The following is an 18,410-nucleotide window of genomic DNA, read 5'->3' on the forward strand; positions in this document are numbered from 1 at the left end:
TGACTCCAGCTGCATATTCTATATAGCTGGAGTTGTGTACCTTAAGCCGAGCTGTCAGTTCTAGTGTAGATCTGGCCTTAGAGTCAGTCAGTGTATCAACTAACATCAGTTATTTACACTGGCTGTACATCTGACTCAATGTATTTTTGACCATAATCACTCAATTTCCAGTCCTTTCAGTTTCACTTTTGTGAAGACTATAAAGAAAATCTGTGTCTGCTTTAAAACAGGCTTCCTAGAATGAGAAGAATTTCAATGTTCTGCTTATTTTTTACTTGATTCACTTTTGAATTGGTAGAGTTTAAAACCTCAGTGGATTTTCCACTAATGAAATCTTTTCCTTGTAGATTCTATTTTTAACCAATGCTAGTAAGATGATTTTGGTAAATACACAAGTCTAGATACAGAATATTAACACTTTTAATATTGAGTGACAACATAATGAATACAACTGTAAAAGCAGTCATTCTAGAAATCCAGACTTGTTACACCTTGTGAAATCATAGTTTGATAAAAGGAGATAGAGCAGCTGGCTTCATGGCTCAGTGAATATTGTCTTGATTTGACACATGCTGGTTAGTCCATGCAATGGGATTGCTGACATGCCTTTAGTCAAGTCGGTTCATTTATCTGGCTTCCTCATTATTGTCCAAATCCTTTAATCTGATCTGTGTAGGCAGACCTGTGCAGCATGTTTCTCACCATCTAGAAGCATTCTATGAGAGTCACATTGCACCTTCCAGTAAGGTCTCTGATGTTCAACATTGTCAGCAGAAGCAATTCTTAAAGATCATTTAAACAGATGGATATTTGGATTTTGACAATTAAATAAAATCCTTCAAACTCTACTTCCCTCCATCAGAATTTGGAAAATATAAAGGGAAGAACACTGATAATAACACAGACCCCAAATTCTGGTGGCACAAATTAACTGGACAATACCAAAAGGAGACAGATGCTTAGGTAAGTGATCAATATATGTTGTTGAACAAGCTGGGTGCGGGGGAAGGGATACATTTAACATATTAATGTATAGAGCACAAACTATATGTACTTCCATTCTGTTTTTCACTGATTAGGTCTCAACTGGAGTATTGTGTCCAGTTTTGGGAAAAATGTTTCAGGAAAAATGTGGAGAAATTGGAGAAAGTCCTGAGAAGAACAACAAAAATGATTAAAAGTCTAGAAAACATGAGCTACAAGGGACAATTGAAAGAACCGGGCTTGTTAAGTTTAAAAAAGACCGAGAGGGGACATGATAGCAGTTTTCGAGTATCTAAAATCATGTTACAAAGAGAAGGAAAAAAAAATGTTCTCCTTGGCCTCTGATGATAGGACAAGAAGCAATTGGCTTAAATTGTGGCAATGGAGGTTTAGGTTGGATATTAGGAAAAACTTCTTAACTGTCAGGGTGGCTAAACACTGGCCTAAATTGCCTAGGGACGTTGTGGAATCTCCGTCACTGGAGATATTGAAGAGCAGGTTAGACAGACACCTGTCAGGGATGATCTAGATGGTGCTTGGTCCTGCTGTGAGAGCAGGGGACTGGACTTGATGACCTCTTGATGTCCCGTCCAATTCTAGTGTTCTATGATCCTATCAAGGTGCTTGAACTATTGGAGAATAAGGGATATTTGAATTGTTTGTATGACTGCTACATGTTTTTCAGCTTACCAGTTGACAACAAAGAATCAAATCAGAGAACAAACCAGAAATGAAGCAATGGTCAGAGAAAAGACATCACTAAGTAAACGTCTAAAGAGAGTTATAGGAATAAGAGAAAGGGCATTAACTGAGAAGATGCCTTTCCAAGTTCTAGCCAAAAGCAACACAGCTTTTTTGCCAAAGCCAGAACTCAGGCTACATCTAAACTGCAGGCTTCTTGCACAAGAAGCTTTTTGGAGAAGAGATCTTCCGCAAAAACTTCTTGCGCAAGAGTGCGTCTACACTGCAAAAGCGCATCAGAAAAGTAATGTGCTTTTGCGCAAGAGAGCATCCAGACTGCATGGACGCTGTCTCGTAAGAAAGCTCTGATTGCCATTAACAGAATGGCCACCAGAGTACCTGTGCTTCTTTTGATAGGCTGTTTTTGCCCAAAAACTGTTTCCCATCCACACACACCTTTTTGCAGAAGAGCTCGTGCTCAAAAAGGAGTTATTCCTCATAGAAAGAGGAATACCTATACTGCAAAACCCCTCTGTTCTGTTGATTCACTGTAAATTTTCTTGTGCAAAAACGTGCTTGGGGTGTGGTCACAATGCAGGTTTTTGCACAAAACCCCTGTAGTGTAGACGTAGCCTCTGAGTACCAGAGACCCATAAACACATAAAGCCATCCCTTGGAGAAAGTAAAAAACAGGAATTGTCAGCAACTGCTTGTGGTGTGACATTGCCAGAGACTTGCTGAGAGGAGAGAATGCATGTTTCTCCCCATCTAGAGTTGATGTGGCTGGACTGATCATAATTTTCCTAAATTTGCACGGCAAGGAAAACATTTAGATGAATCTGGATGCACGTAGGCTTCTGCTGTTTTAATTCTTTTATTGGGTTGCTGTTTACCACTTGGTGAACAAACAATAGGTTGGAGTCACTTTCATAGCCATTGGTCACAGGCTTCCAAAGGGAAACCTATTGCAGCTGCCACATGCAGTTTATCCTTGTGTGTTTACATGGTTGGGAAATTGGGGGAGAGAAGGCTGCAATTCAACTATGCAAGCCAAGAGAGGCTGAACCATGCAATTCTGCCCTTGAGAGAGATGAGGGACTTAAGGACTGTACCTGCCAGCTGTGTTCAAGAGGAATCGAAGGCTCACCATGCTGCACTTCAGCTGGAGAAATTTTGTACAACGAAGCCTGAACATTGATACATTTTGTGGCTTTACAATTCTACCTTTAATTCTACCTTAAAAGAAATGCATGGCAGTAAATACCTCAAATCTATTGCTACATAAAAACTTGCACTCTCAGGCTATGTCTGCACAGCACGCTTATTTCGAAATAACTCAGGTTATTTTGAAATAACAGAGTGCGCATTTACCCAGCAAGCCTATTATTTGAAAATAATTTGGAAATAATGGGCTTTTTACTCTAACTTCTGTAACCCTCATTTCACAAGGAGTAGGGAAAGTTTAAGGGAGAGTGTTCTTTCTTCAACTTCCTGCTGTGTAGACAGCACCAAAAACTGAGTTAAAGATACTTCAGCTTCAGCTATGCAATTAACATAGCCGAAGTTGTGTATCTTAACTCGACTTTAGCCCGCAGTGTAGATGTACCCTCAGTGTTATCTATTTCCTATGGAATGTGAAAAGGAAAACATCTGAAAACAAAAATATTTACAGTTTCTAGGAGAGATGAAGAAATAGTATCCAGTTGCAAAATGGTTCCTTTGGGCACGGTACTGCCTCTCCAGCCCTGGCAAGACATTTTGGGAAAAAATTCTACAAGTAGGCAACTCTACACCATTCTAGAGGATCAATAGAGACTAGGCAACTGATAAGGAAGAACCACCTGAGTGAAAAAATCTGTCTGTACTTTGTGTTCATTGCTATAACATGGAAAACACAGTAAAGAAACATTGGTCTCAGTATCTGGTGTGTCATTTCTCTGACCATTCAAGCTGTAAATGTAACTAAAACAGGTACTGGGAAATACTTAAGGTGCTGTAAACTCCACAGTCCTAACTAACAAAATGTACAGAAATGCTTAGAAGAATTAAAAACTAAAGAATCAAAAGGCAAAGTCTCGCTTGAAGTCAATGGGAGTTCTTCCATTGATAACACTGGGGCCAGGGTTTGACACAAAAGCACTTTTCAGCAGAAAAAAAAGGGAAGGATTTAGAGAGTCAACAATAGCAGGAGATAGGAAGGAATCCTAAGATAAGGGAAAGCAGCAAATAGCCATGTCCTGCATTAAACATCTTTTAGAGTGGGTCTTTGCCCACGAAAGCTTATGCTCCTACACTTCAGTTAGTCTATAAGGTGCCACAGGACTCCTCGTCGCTTTTGCAGATTCAGACTAACACGGCTACCCCTCTGATACTTTAAAAATGCAGTCGTTCTTCTCCTGGGTTAAACACTTACCCCCTATTAACAACCCACAAAGATGTATTTGTTCAGCATACGCGTGGGGGAGCATGTCAGCCTAACATGAATGATGTTGCAAGCTACAACAGGTTTATATGAAGATTATATTCACAGATTCAGGAATGTGTATTTTCGGTCCTCTAATTTAAATGCCTGTTAGCTGTTTATTCTGAGAATCAACGTAGGGAGCAGGGCTGGAGAGAAACAGTCAGGAAACCAAGTTGTTCATAAACAACCAATTCTATCAAGACCTGAAAACAGAAGTCATAATTTTAAGAACATTTAAGAAGTAGGAAACTAGATAAACTGCCCTGCTTGCTACTATCATATCACAAACCACTACAAACAGAACTGGCATAAGGCACATGAAGAATTTAAAGTTGCAAATTTAACAGAGACTCAGCCACTAAAAAGAGTTAATCATGGTAGATCAGAGTTTATCCCAATCAAACACAATGCACCAAACAGTTTACAGGGCTAGTAGAAATGGATTTCAGCAGATCATTTCCAGATTCCCCTAAAGGACAGAGGAGAAGGAAGGCTAAGTAGAATATTAACTACACTGAGAATAGCTCTCTTCAGGAAACAGTAAGGGGGAGCAGGGGCAGCCTGAGGCGGGCTGAGGCAGCTGGTGCCCCAGGTGGAACGCATGATTGGCTCCCCCACCTGCACGGCTGTCAATGGCGTAATGTCATCATCGGGCGCCCCAGGCGCCCCGTTGAAGGTGGCGCCCTAGGCGATGGCCAAGTCGGCCTATACTCATGGGCTGCCCCTGAGGGGGAGTGGTGCAGCTGGTGACCCTGGTATGGAGCCTCAGTAAGAGGGAGATGACAGGTAGGATTGCTCATCAAAACATTTAATATTTTAAAGGCATTGGTTCAAGTACAATTTGAAAACCAGAAGCAGGACATTGTTAGTTTCATCTAAATCAGATTTCTCACTCCTGATTGCTTCCTCAAATATACCCCCTCAAAACCCACATAGAGGAAACAGTTGGTTAAGAACAAATCACACCCTCTTGCAATTGCTTGTGGTTTCTTTCCTTTTGTTGCAAAGTCAAAAGCCTACCAAGACCTCAGTATTGAAATGACTTAGATGCAGGTGGGTGTCCATACTAGCAAAGTGCTCTGGCCAGTGGAAATCCATGCAGATGCAGCAAGTAGGGTTGCCAGATGGTTTAACGAAAAATACCGAACATCCCTCTCCCCCTCCAAAAAAAACCCACTGGGGAAAAAACCCACCATCATAGCTCCTTTAAGAAATGCCTTTGAGTCTTTTTGACCCTAACAGGCTGCGGGTAACCATCTGCCATCTTGTCTTTCTGCTCTGGGCCAGAGAGCTCCCCTGTGGAGCCAGGTAAGCACCCGGTATTTTTGCCTCCTGGCCGGGAAAAAATCAGAAAATGGCAGACATTTTTCTGAATTTTTTTACTGGATACGAGGTGAAAATACTGGACTGTCTGGGTCGATACCAGACACCTGGCAACCCTAGCTGGCAGCAAGCTGTTTAATGAAGTTCTTTACAGGATAAGAGCCCTGTGTCTGTTGATTCACTTTGTATTTTGTGTTTTGGTTGTAGGGGGGAGAGAGGATGGGTATTGATCTATGTTTTTTTCTCATGGAATAGATGGAATGATCAAAACGTCTGTAGAAAATGGGGCTGAGATTCCTTTGCTCCTGTTTAATCAGCGCCCACATGTTTTTTCTTAAAATGTGTTATGATGACAAAAGCAGCTTATTAATGAATTATAAAAGGCAGGTTAATATCTAATGTCTTCAGTTTTGTAAGGTTGATGTAGACTAACTATCAATGTTGGTTTTAATGAGGAACATCTGCTGCAATAACAAAGCAGATAAAATCCATGCGACTTGTATTATTTTTTGGCTCTGTCTGCTCTTTGGCATTTTTTCCAGCTTTGGCTAAACTCCATTTCCAGTTATTTGGTATTCACTTGCATACTAAAATTAGATATTCTTCTTCACTCCCTTCAGCACAGTGGACATAACTGGGGCTGGGTCCTTTAGTGTCAAAATTATTCTTGTGTAAAAATATGTAAAACAAAACATTATTGATGCATGGAATACATACTGAGATGCAGCAAGATGTTGAGCCACAGGATGAAATTGAGCATCTGAACAGTTCCATTGGGACTATTCACATGCCTGATACTTTGCTGAGTAAGTGCTGGAATGGCATAGAAAAATATGAGTAAAACAGAAGTACAACAGCTGATAACATGTGTCTGAAAAGGAGATTCTTTTAGCAGGACAAAATTAACAAAAACAAATTATTTTAAATGTGGAAATTCAGTAATAGAGTACATTCAATAAAGATACTTGCATTCAGTTTATGTATGTATTGTTGTGTGTTGTAAAATTAATAACATTTATTTTTGATGGTGTGCTATCTGATCCTAGTGAACTCTCCATTGGGTAGGATGGAAGACATGACTTTAAGGCAACAATCAGATAGGAGTGTGAAAGGGGGCCTAAGAGAACTGGTTTAATCTATCAAGGAACAGGAAAGGGAGAACAGAATTAATGTGGCTGAAATAGTGAATAAGCTGATGTAGTGGGTGTATCTAGATTACATGGCTTCATCGACGGAGCCATGTAGTCTAGACACACCCAAGTGAGTGTATCCTAAGAATGCAGAGTCCATAGATGATTGGTGGCCAAAAGCTGTAGACAAGTACTCGAATGAATTCCATAGATTATTTTGAAACAGGCAAATTATTGATGCAAACGGCATTTTACAAAAGAATATTTAGAATATTAATCCAATCTTTTTCTGAGTGAAAGACTTTTTCTTTTCCTTTATATAATTTAAAAGTCCACTTACCTTGGAAACATGTGAAGACCAAGTAGAGTTTTTAGGTTTTGGAAGATAGAATTGCGATGCTCCTTTGGCATTCGGCAGTATCCTCTCCTGTTGATGCATGCAAGTCCTTTTAACCCATTGTCCCTCTGGTTCATCTTGAAGCTTCTGTGCTATAAACAGCAGAGAGTTGGGAACACTGTTTTGGGGCATATATTTGATGCATTGCCTGTACATCAAAGTGAAACGAAAGTGATCTAGAAGTGAAATAGTGCTGGAGATGAGCGAGCAAATGTGTTTGAGGTCTGATCTGATGTCTGTTGGAAAGACTTGCTTAAGGAAAATGGTTATTGATTCAGGAATGTAATGAAGATGGAAGTTCAGATTGAGGATATAACGGGCACCATTGATTTGGTGTGTATTTAAGCTCTCTATGAAGCTCATGCTATAGATCAACACAGTATGGACAATAAAAAAGCTCGCTGGTGCATTTAATGAGAAAGCATGGGATTGCACATAATGCTTTTCATACCAAAAGATCCCAAAGCCCTTAATAAATATTATCAAGTAGGATTACCTACCAACTTTGGCAGTGTAGCCTCTTTGGTGATGACATAACTGCAGCGGTTAACAATAACAGGGGCGGCCCATCCATATAGGCCAACTAGGCAGTCGCCTAGGGCACCAAGTTAAATGGGGCACCAAATGGTGGCGCGATATCATTGAGGGGTTTGGAGGTGGGAGCGCCGATTTCATGGTTCCCCTAGGGCACCGGTTGCTGGCAGCCAGTCTAGGGCCGCCCCTGACAATACACTGCATCACAACAGTTTAAGATAGCAACCGTCTATGAATACTGTGAGAAAGACAAGGCAGTGAAGCGATATCTTGTACTGTCCCAAGTTCAAGTGGTCCAGTAAAAGGTATACCTCCTCTACCTTGTCTTTCAAATCCCAGGGCCAACATGACCACTGCAATGCTGTGAATACTATGTCCATTTTAAACTGAAGGGGTCACATAGCATCTGTAGGCAGAAGATGATTGCGCAAACTGGAGTGTGACCAAGGCTCCAGTGCTTAACACACGCACTGGTAACTCATGTAACATAAGGCACTCAGCAGTAAGATGATGGTGAGATTTTTCACATGTAACCACTTCACATCACATTTGACCTGATAATCGAGGGTCCCATCCCATTCCCATTGAATGTAAAAGGAATTTTGACTTGTATGAGCAGAATGGGGCCCACTGTATCTTTTCAAAGACCCCAATGAGGACACTATGCTTTCATTGTCCTGGGTGCAGACGCATCCTGAGTCAATGGAAGCTTTGTGCAAAAATGAGTAGCAGGACGTAGCCATTGATGATGGAGAACTGGTGCCAGACCTGTTTTAAATGAAAGGGAATGTTTTTCCCTAGTTCAGAATTGATATGTGAATACAGATTGGTGGGAATCTAGACCTTGACCAGATGTCTTATGTAGATGTCTATTTACAGTACTCAAATGGTCTCAATCACCACAATGGTTAAGGTATTTACCTACATAAAACCATTGTGAGGTAAGGAAGCTCTAGTATCCCTATTTCACAGATGGAGAACTAAGACATAGAAGGTGACTAAGGATATGTCTGCACTACAGCCACTCCGTACAATCTGTCTGTGGATCTACATGCGTCTACACCCAGGGTTAAATCATTAGGGCTCAGAGTATAATGGTTTTCACCACCCTGAATGATATAGCGTGGTTAACATAAATTTGAGGTGTAGACGAAGCCTAAGGTCCAGAGCTTCAAAGTTACTTAAATGCCCAAGTGCCATTCATTTCAAGATTCCTGCTGATTTCAGTGGGAATTAATAACTTGCCCAAGGCCAGAGAGGATACCTGTAATGGGTAAGGAAATCGAATTCAGAGGGAGTTACAGGCTAGCACTCCAATCATTGAAACATCCTTCCTCTTAGTTGGGCAACTATAGCTTTTATTTAGCAATGCAAATCCAACCCAGCTCAACTTTTGTGGATAAACGATGAATTATTCATCTTATTCCTACTTTAATAGGTAGTTCCCAGTGGGAGGTGTAGGTATCTACAGTATTAAATTAAGCAGCTTGATTAATTGGCTTAAATAAAAGAAGTTATGTACCTAGGAATCAAAGGATGAACAAGCCATTGATGTTCGGTTTCTAAAAGCCATTACTTTAGTGAGAAGCCTGGAATTGTCTCTTATTTGACATCTTGGGCCATTTCCTCTGCTAGGAGCTTTACCAATTTACACCAGCTACAGTTTTGGCCCTTAATCTTTAAGCAAGAGAAGGGAGAATAATCAACTTCCTCGCTCCTTTTGATATCATTAAAATAGGATTGATGTGGAAGTTGTAAGTTTCCAGACAGGACTGTCATGACCAACCTTCTTAGGGAGTCTCATTTGTGGCAAAAAGCAGAGCAAGATCTTTTGAGGGCAGCAGACAGTTTGATCACAGAGTGAGTGAAGTGACATAGACAAGCACTCTCTAACTAATATAAATTAACCTAGATTCAAGGTTTAACTATGCCTCCAAAAGCACAACCAAGGCTCCAAAAAGTTGTAGGGTTTTTTTTTAAGTTATAATTTTCTCTTGTGTCAGAATAGCTTGGGTTTGGCAATAATCGGTATCAAAAGCATTAAAATAAGCCGCAAGACATGCTGTTTTTACAATAATTCTAACACCACTGGAAGCAAAAAGGAAGGAAGACCTCAGGACAGCCTGAATTTCCACACCTGCAGAGAAATAGGGGTAACTTCTGGATGCTTCTGTGAACACATGGCGCCTCACAACTCCTTGCAGCTCATTTATCATTAGTTCCTGAGGAAATCTAAGTGATATGCTTGCATTTTAAGAGAGAGAGGTTTGGGAAGATATTGGGAACAATATTTCCTAGAGCCCCCTGGCCACTGTGCTAGTGAGGAGATAAAGAATAACTCTTGAGAGGAGTGAAGGAATATATGAGGACAAGGAGGTACTTGGAAGTAAAATGTGTCTGGATGATGAAGGAGAAAAGATGAAACTTCACGGTTGAGATTTTCAAAGCTGTCTAGGGGTTTTAGATGCCTAACAACCTTTCAAATTAATTGGAATTAGTGTCCAACTCCCCTAGATGGCTTTGAAAAAAAACCTAATTAGGAGATGGAAACTAGTGAGGGGCCTAGAGAAGGGAAGGCGTAATTTTGTTGGGGCCATTTTGGACTGATTGGAATGGAAAGAGAGAGGAGAACAGGAAGCCTAAATGAGGAAGGCTAGCCAAGGTCTGGAGCACTGAAAGCCTAGACTACTGCCTTGAATGTGGAAAATAAGAGGAAGGGCTAGATTTTAGAGCTGCTGCACAGCAGGCAACAGCTGGATTTGGCAAAGGCCAAAGATGAAGTGGGCCTGTGTAATGGGAAGGTCGGTGGTGTTGTCAACAGCAACACAGAGGATGAGGTAGTAGAGAGAGTTTCAGATGGAAAATAAGCTTAGTTGCAAATGTTGAGCTTGTGGTGACTTCGGTACTTTCAGGAGGAGATGTCACAGAGGTGAATGATGACTGCAGGCCAGGGGAGATTTTACCAGTGCAGAGGCAGATCTGGGAGTTGTGGTAATGTACTATAGAGCAGACAGCACCACACAAGAAGAGATCACAGAGTGAGAAGAGAACACAGGCCTAGGAGGTAGAGAAAGTGATGAGGGAGGAGGATATGGAGGCTCTGAAAAAGTGGTCAGACAAATGGTCAGTTACTTTAGTCCTTGAAAAAAATCAGGGACAAAATCTCAAGGAATCCATTTTGAAACACTTGGAGGAGAGGAAGATGATGAGAAGTAATCAACATGGATTCACCAAGGGCAAGTCATGTCTGACCAACCTAATTGCCTTCTATGATGAGATAATTGTCTCTATAAATATGGGGAAAGCAGTGGACATACTGCACCTTGGCTTTAGCAAAGCTTTTGATACTGTCTCCGTCTGTATTCTTCCCAGCAAGGTAAAGAAGTATGATTTGGATGAATGGCCTATACAGTTGATAGAAACATGTCCATTTCCTTTGAACCAGACCTATTACAGTAGAATGAAATAGTATAGTCATTTGTATGAAAACATTGGCTCTGGGAATATGACACAACGCTATTATGAATGTGGTGCTATTTGCTTAATAGATAATGTGTGTAATCCAGCAAACTCAGCTCTTCTGAATGTGCCACATTCACAGGAAATTCATTTAGCTCTTTATATGATAAAATAGTGAGATATGATGTGTATGCTCATGTGTCCTGGGGCATCAGGGCCTAGTCTTCTCAGAACAGCCTTCCAAAGGCCTACATGGGGGTAACTGCCCAGGTGGCTGCTTAATTGGGAAATGAACATCTAACCTTATTCAAAGAGATCACCCCAAAGAAGGGTTCCTGTTTCTATAGACAAGGAATTCTCTGGAACCAGAGCAGGAAGCCTTGTAGGTACTCATAAAGATAGGAGACTTCTAAAAAGAGTTTTGTAAAAGGCAGGCATCCAGGAAGGCCTTGTTTCAGCCAAATGGATTAGCAAATTGTAGCAGGAAGCATAGTCTGCCAGAAAGGTACTCCCAGCAAGAAGGTGCTTCCCAGAGAAGGGACAGGAACAACCCAGGAAAAAGAACCAGTATAGGAGCTTCTGGAGCTTTGCTCAGTAAACAGCAGTGCACTGTGAGGAGAAGTGTCAGTTGGCAGAGTGTCCTGCAGAGGCCTAAGCTCCAGCCAAGGAACTCACATGGAGAGTGCTCCATGGTTACAGGGCCTAGACATAAAGCTAATTTATCCAGAGCAGATGGTTTCCCAGTGGGATAAAGGACTGAACATTCTGCTTATGTTTTTTGTTGCTCTTTTTTGTGAAATCAATGAACTTCTCTCATGAGGGCGCTCTTCAGTACCTCAAGGCCTGGTTGGACTTCTTTGTACCCTCAATGAGGGGAAATTAAGACTAGGTTTACCTGTGGCAGCTGCCCAACTATGAGGGACTGCTTTGTTCTTGCATAGTTGACTCTCTCACCCTTTAATGTATATTATGAAGGGATGTATAGTCTGTATACAGAGGAATAATTCATATTTATAGTGTTTTTAAGATGAAAAATAGATAATGGTCTGTATTCTTGTCTTACTCGCACCAGCTTTTATGTCAGTGTAAATCCATTGACTTCAATTAAGTAAATGGATTCTAAATGAGATAAGAACCCAGCTTTGTAAATTTTATCTCCTTAATGTCTGTGACACCCATTACTTGCCAGAAATGAGAGAGGGTAGCTGTTGTCTAAAAGATGTAAGTACAAATTGGAATATAAATCAACTTTGCTGCTCAGATTTCAAACCAATTGGCTGTCCTTCTAAAAGATAGGTGCTCTCTCTCAGGGTATGTCTACACTATCCTCCTAGTTCGCACTAGGAGGGTAATGTAGGCATACCGCACTTGCAAATGAAGCCCGGGATTTGAATTTCCCGGGCTTCATTTGCATAAGCGGGGAGCCGCCATTTTTAAAACCCCGCTTGTTTGAACCCCCTGCAGCGCGGCTACACGGGGCTCGAACTAGGTAGTTCGGACTAGGATTCCTATTCCGAACTACCGGTACACCTCGTTTCACAAACCAGTAGTTTACCGAACTACCGGTACACCTCATACGAGGTTACCAAATTCACATTTAATATGAAAACAGCCTTCAATTTGCACATTTGACACCTTTTTTTCTGTTTTTTCTCCAAAGGGGGGCCCCGCAAAATTGTGCTGCCCTGGGCCCCGCAAAACTCTCATCTGCCCCTGCCCACATCTCATCAGGAAATGGTTTTGAAGAGGAGGACTGACGCTTTAAAAAGGAGGGACAAACCCCCCAACGTACATCACAGTCACTGCCCGAGAAGAGACCCAGGAAGCAGCTGTCCTACTCTAGGGAAGGGGTCCTGATCTGAGAGTTAGCTCAGTAAGCAGCCGAAGCATGTGCTGAGAACACGTTGCTTTGAATCTAATGAAGTTGAAGTAAAAGTACAATTTTTTTTTTCTTGTAACCAGGTCTGACTTTTAGGCCTCATTACTTGTGGTTAATGAACTTGTTTCACCAGTGTGGTCAAGGTGACATGTTTGGGTAAGAAGCCGTGTGCATGTCCCTTAAGGGAATAATGGACGTAGTATATTTGTACTGTCAGGAGAGGGCTGTACAGTAGAGAATAACATTTCTGGAACGGCGGGAATCCGGAGCTGGGGGTGTATTAGGGTCACCTTGCAGTGGCTGCAGCACACCAAAAGACATAGCTCTGAGCGGCTTACGTGCTGGAGGCTGAGATAGTTCAGACTGTAGACGACAGCAACAAAGCATTGTAAAGGGCACCATGAGTTATGGAGCAGGAATATTATAGCTCCTCCTTAGGATGGATTGTGCCCTGATATGCAACACCCATATGGTCTTCATCAGAAACTGTACTATGTCAAATCTGCATGTTTTTTCACATCTCTACATGTAGATCATACTTTACCGTACTGTTCTTTATCAAAGTGTTTGATTTCAGGTACTTTAATTTGGCTATCAAACTTTCATGACCAGATAGGCTGCAGTATTGTATAACAGATGAGACCAGTTCCTCATCTGGAATAAAACAGCTTTACAGGGAGTCCCCGCTCTACGTCAAGATACGGTCCAAAAAATGTGGATGTATAGCAAAACAACGTAAAGTGGAGAATTTTTTTCCTGTGGTTGACTTCCATTGCATGAATTGGTCTATTTTTGTGTGTGAGACCTAAGAGTGGGGAATGGAAGGACTTATAATGCATCAGTTCCTACAAGCGTGAAAGTGTTAATGTGGAACCAGTGTATGCTAGGGGGACTTACAGCGGGGACACCTCGTACTTCACTGACTTCAATGGAGCTACTTAGCTTTACACTAGTTGAGCAGCTGGCTCATTGTTCTTAGAATTTTTTGACAGTGGAAGGAAAAGGATTTCATTGGCACTGACTATTGACACCAGCTTTGTCAAGCCCCTTATAAGTACTATGGAAATATGCTTAAAGGCAAAGTAAGAGACTCTGGAAGATGTAGTTTGACAAGCTTCTATGTGACATTACATTTCATTCTTTTATGTTTTTCCCCATACAATGGTTCCAAAGTAAAGCAGAAAGTTGGAATAATAATAATAAAGGGCACTATCTCACTTGTAATAAGAGAAACTGTTGTGGTGTGAAGCATTAGTGGAGCTGAAGGTTAAATACACAAAATCTGAAGTATCATTTTTTAAATGGTAGGATGGAAGTAAGATTCAAATACTGAATGATCCCGATACAAGTCTGAACCAAAAGAGAGAAAAATAAAGCTATTGCTGAAGTTGTTTGATTCACTCACCCATTTAACAATGTGCTCTTTTATGTTTAAAAGGACCACCACTTCAGTTGCTTGCTTTAAATGTAACTAGCATAATAAGGTATCTACAGTGCAATAAAAATCCTCTGGAATTGAGTCTCAGAATCTGGATCATCAGACATAGGCTAGGCTGTGGGGCTAAATATTTGCTGTGTAGATGCTCAGACATGAACTGGAGCCTAGTTTCTGAGACCTTCTCCCTGAGGGTGGAGGGTCCTAGACCTCAGCCTGAGCACAAGAGTCTACACTGTCATTTCCATCCTGCACATGAGTTAGCTGTGTCAGGCCAGGCTGCAGGTCTTTTACTACAGTGTCATAGAATCCTAGAGCTGGAAGAGACCTCAGGAGGTCATCAAGTCCAGCCCCCCGGCCCAAGGCAGGACCAATCTGAACTAAATCGACCCAGCCAGGGTTTTGTCAAGCCAAGACTTAAAAACCTCTAAGGATGGAGATTTCACCACCTCCCTAGGGAACCCATTCTCGTGCTTCACCACTCTTCTAGTGAAATAGTTTGTCCTAATATCCAAACTAGACCTCCCCCACTGCAACTTGAGACCATTGCTCCTTGTTCTGCCATCCATCACCACTGTGAACAACCTTTCTCCATCCTCTTTGGAACCTCCCTTCAGGAAACTGAAGATTACTATCAAATCCCCCCTCGCTCTTCTCTTCTGCAGACTAAACAAACCCAATTCGCTCAGCCTCTCCTCATAGGTCATGTGCTCCAGCCCCCTTACCATTTTTGTCGCCCTCTGCTGGACCCTCTCCAATGCGTCCACATCCTTTCCATAGTGGGGGGCTCAGAACTGGACACACTTCTCCAGATGTGTCCTCACCAGAGCCGAATAAAGGGGAATAATCACTTCTCTGGATCTGCTGGCAACGCTCCTCTTAATGCACCCTAATATGCCATTAGCCCTCTTGGCTACAAGGGCACACTGTTGACTTATATCCAGCTTCTCATCCACTGTAATTCCCAGGTCCTTTTCTGCAGAACTGCTACTTAAAATACACGAGGCCTATTCTGATCTCCCCCTGCAAGTCCCTGACAAAATTTCCATCAGCTCAAATGGGAGCAGGATGGGGTCTGTATTCCTGTATAAAGGGAAACAGTTTTGATTTATGAACAAGGGCTCCATTTTGTGAGGGGGGGAGGAGTGCTACCTTGATGCTGCTTGATTTTCTCCCCTATCCCCTCATGATCAGGGACTGAGGGGAAAGTACACAACTTCTGTGCACGCCCCTCACTCCTGGCTGGTGAGGGGTGGGGTCAGAGGAGTAAGAGACACAAGCTGTGTACTTTCCCTTGCTCTTTGACCATGAGAGGAAAGGGAAGAAGAGCAAGCAGCGATCCAGCACGTGTGACTATAGCCCTCCGTCTGCCCTGCTTTACTGAAATGGTGCCTTTGTTTATGAGATGGTTCCTCTCTCAAGTGGCGCCCTCCCCCCCTTTTTTTACATGTCTCTTCTTAGAAAACTGCCCACTCCCACTGCCCAGTGTAAAAGGACTCATCAAGTACTGGTGTTCAGCAGTTTCTTGGCTGGTGTCATTTCTGATGTGCAGTGCTGTGTGCATGCCATGTCAGCCTGCGTCAACTGGAAGGATCTGGTAAAAGAACAGTGAGTGGAGGTGACAAATCACGCACAGTTCTGGACTCTGACTGTATCCATGGCAGCTACTAAAACATTATCTTCTCTCTAAGTTGAATACTTTTTTTCTTAACCAAGATTTCATACCCTATGATCCTTATGCTCTACCCTCTTAAGTCCCAGTGAAGTCATTGGGGCTCTTGGTGATACATGGAGTAGTTAAGCCACATAAATACTGTGGTCATGGGAATAGACACAACTGCTCAGTTATGAATTCATTGCAGGGCTCATTTAATAACTACTACTCGTAATTGTATGTTATGGGGAAGAATACAAAGGTGGAGGAATTCAATACCAATAAAACAAAACAGACTTTGAAGAGGTTGGGGGGATGTATGCAAAATTATGAGATGATGCAGTGGAGCATGGCTGATCTTCCATATCAATGGAAAAAAACCCAAAGTGTGTGTGTGGTGGGAAAACCCAGAAAATTCTGGAGAAGCTGCTATATTGAACATTGTATGAATGGGTCTCCTGCACTATGGAGAATCGAAGTTGTGCCTTATGTTACGTGCAAGCTACTTTCCCCAAGATTCTGGAAAACGGTGTTGGAGATTCCCTGTTACATGAAGCACGTGGGTGGATCACCGTGGGAAAGGCTTGCCTTCACCATTGTCCAGGCTGTGGCTGCTCTCTGGAGAAAGGGAAAAAGCTGGCATCTGTGATGTACCTGCATAGAAGTCAATTGAGTGATACTCGGGATCTGTCTTTTTATTGCCAAGGCTGTCAATCCAATGCCATTCACAAATAATACATTCTTTTTACTACTAACATGAGATAGGTTTTACATACCTAGATCATCTGTTTTGTTTTTGTTCTTTTTAACAAATTCCAGTTGATCGAATTCACTTGTATATAGTTGAATGATAGTGATATTCACGTGATCGTGTGCAAATTCATGACATCTAACCAAAGCTGCAGTCAAAAGGGACATTGACAAAGCTAACAAGCCCAATGTGTATCCTCTCCTAATGCATCTTTTCCCCATTCAGGATTTGAAAATGATAGTAGCTCTCCAAAGTTCTTAGCTGTCCCAATCCACATTAAGGCCTCATGGTGCGAGAGCCTCGCCCAAAGTGATTGCCAGCTTAACAGACAAGACAAAGGTCTGCCCAAGGCACAGAGTAGATCAGTGGTTCTTAAACTGTGTTCCATTGCACACCGGTGTGTCACAGAGATCAAAAGAATTCAAAATAGCTGCCTTAAAGGGGCAGGCAACTTTTTTTTTGTCAGTAAATTTCCCCTGACCCTTCCCCCTCCCCCTGCCTCCCGACCTTTTTTTTTTCCTCAAAAAATCTTTGGTGTTCCTCATAAAATAAATTATTGTTTGGTGTTCCTTGGTCTTAAAAAGTTTAAGAAACACTGGAGTAGATCAATATCTAAACCAGGACTAGAACCCAGGATTCCTATAGCTTAGGCCAGGGCACTAGTCACCTGTCTGTTCTGCTCATAAGAGCAAGTACTACATGGAAATATACAAGAATTCTCTTCTGTGTGCACTTCCACCATATGTACATGCTTCTCAGTGAACCAAGACCTGTAGCAGGTCTATTTGAAATGCTATTGTTCCTGGTGTTGTTCCTTTAGGATGTAGAGATTTTGCGCCTATGAAAGTGCTTCACATTTAATATTGAAAGTTCTCCCCTTTCCTTTATCTCTCTCTCTTTGGGTATGTCTACACTACAGAATTTTGTCAGAAAAACAGCCGTTTTTCCGAGAAAACTTGAGGCACCTCCACACTGCAATTGCATTCTTTCACAAGAAAATCAAAAGAACAGAGGGGTTTTTCCAGCATTGGTAATCCTCATTCTACGAGGAAGAAGCCTTTTTCTGAAAGAGCTCTTTTGGAAAAAGGTGTCTGTGGACAGGGAAGAGGGAGTTCTTTTGGAAGAAGAGGAAAGAGAAAAAGCACAGGTGGTAGCTAATCCGTCCATAGTAATCACAGCTTACATGCGAGAGAGCACCCATTCAGTGTGGACGCTCTCTTTCAAAAAAGCAGATCGCTTTTTCCATGCACTTTTGCAGTGTGGAATAGAGATAGAAATGTAGCCATGTTAGTCTGGTGTAGCTGGAACAAAAAACAGGACTATGTAGCACTTTAAAGACTAACAAGATGGTTTATTAGGTGATGAGCTGTCGTGGGCCAGACCCACTTTGTCAGATCAAATAGTGGAAGAAAATTGTCACAACCATATATACCAAAGGATACAATTAAAAAAATGCAGTGTGGACGCTCTCTTTCAGAAGTTTTTTTGGAAGATCTCTTCCGGAAGAAGCTTCTTCTGAAAGAAGTCTGTCATCTAGACGTAGCCTTTCAGAAAAGAAAAGAAGAGTTGGTGGATAGGAAGAAGAAGAGTGTTTGGATAAACCTACATATTTTGAAATCTGGCCAAAAATATATACTTACTTCTGCTTGACTTCCTCCACATTTTACAGCACTCATGCCATGTAAGAATAACCTTTGTCCAGAAAATTCTGGTGACTTT

The 18,410-nt window shown here is 41.8% G+C and overlaps 1 long non-coding RNA gene across 1 annotated transcript; it reads right to left on the reverse strand.

Moving 5' to 3' along the window:
* Positions 1-460: 460 nt before the first annotated feature.
* Positions 461-17,058, reverse strand: LOC142831257 (uncharacterized). Its single transcript, XR_012906953.2, has 3 exons — positions 16,717-17,058; positions 6,923-7,071; positions 461-716 (listed from the first exon to the last, which is right to left on the reverse strand). It is a non-coding gene; the product is annotated as an uncharacterized LOC142831257 (long non-coding RNA).
* Positions 17,059-18,410: the final 1,352 nt, after the last annotated feature.

The sequence above is a fragment of the Pelodiscus sinensis genome, chromosome 13 (assembly GCF_052426305.1).
Source record: "Pelodiscus sinensis isolate ZL-2025 chromosome 13, ASM5242630v1, whole genome shotgun sequence".
Taxonomy (NCBI): domain Eukaryota; kingdom Metazoa; phylum Chordata; order Testudines; family Trionychidae; genus Pelodiscus; species Pelodiscus sinensis.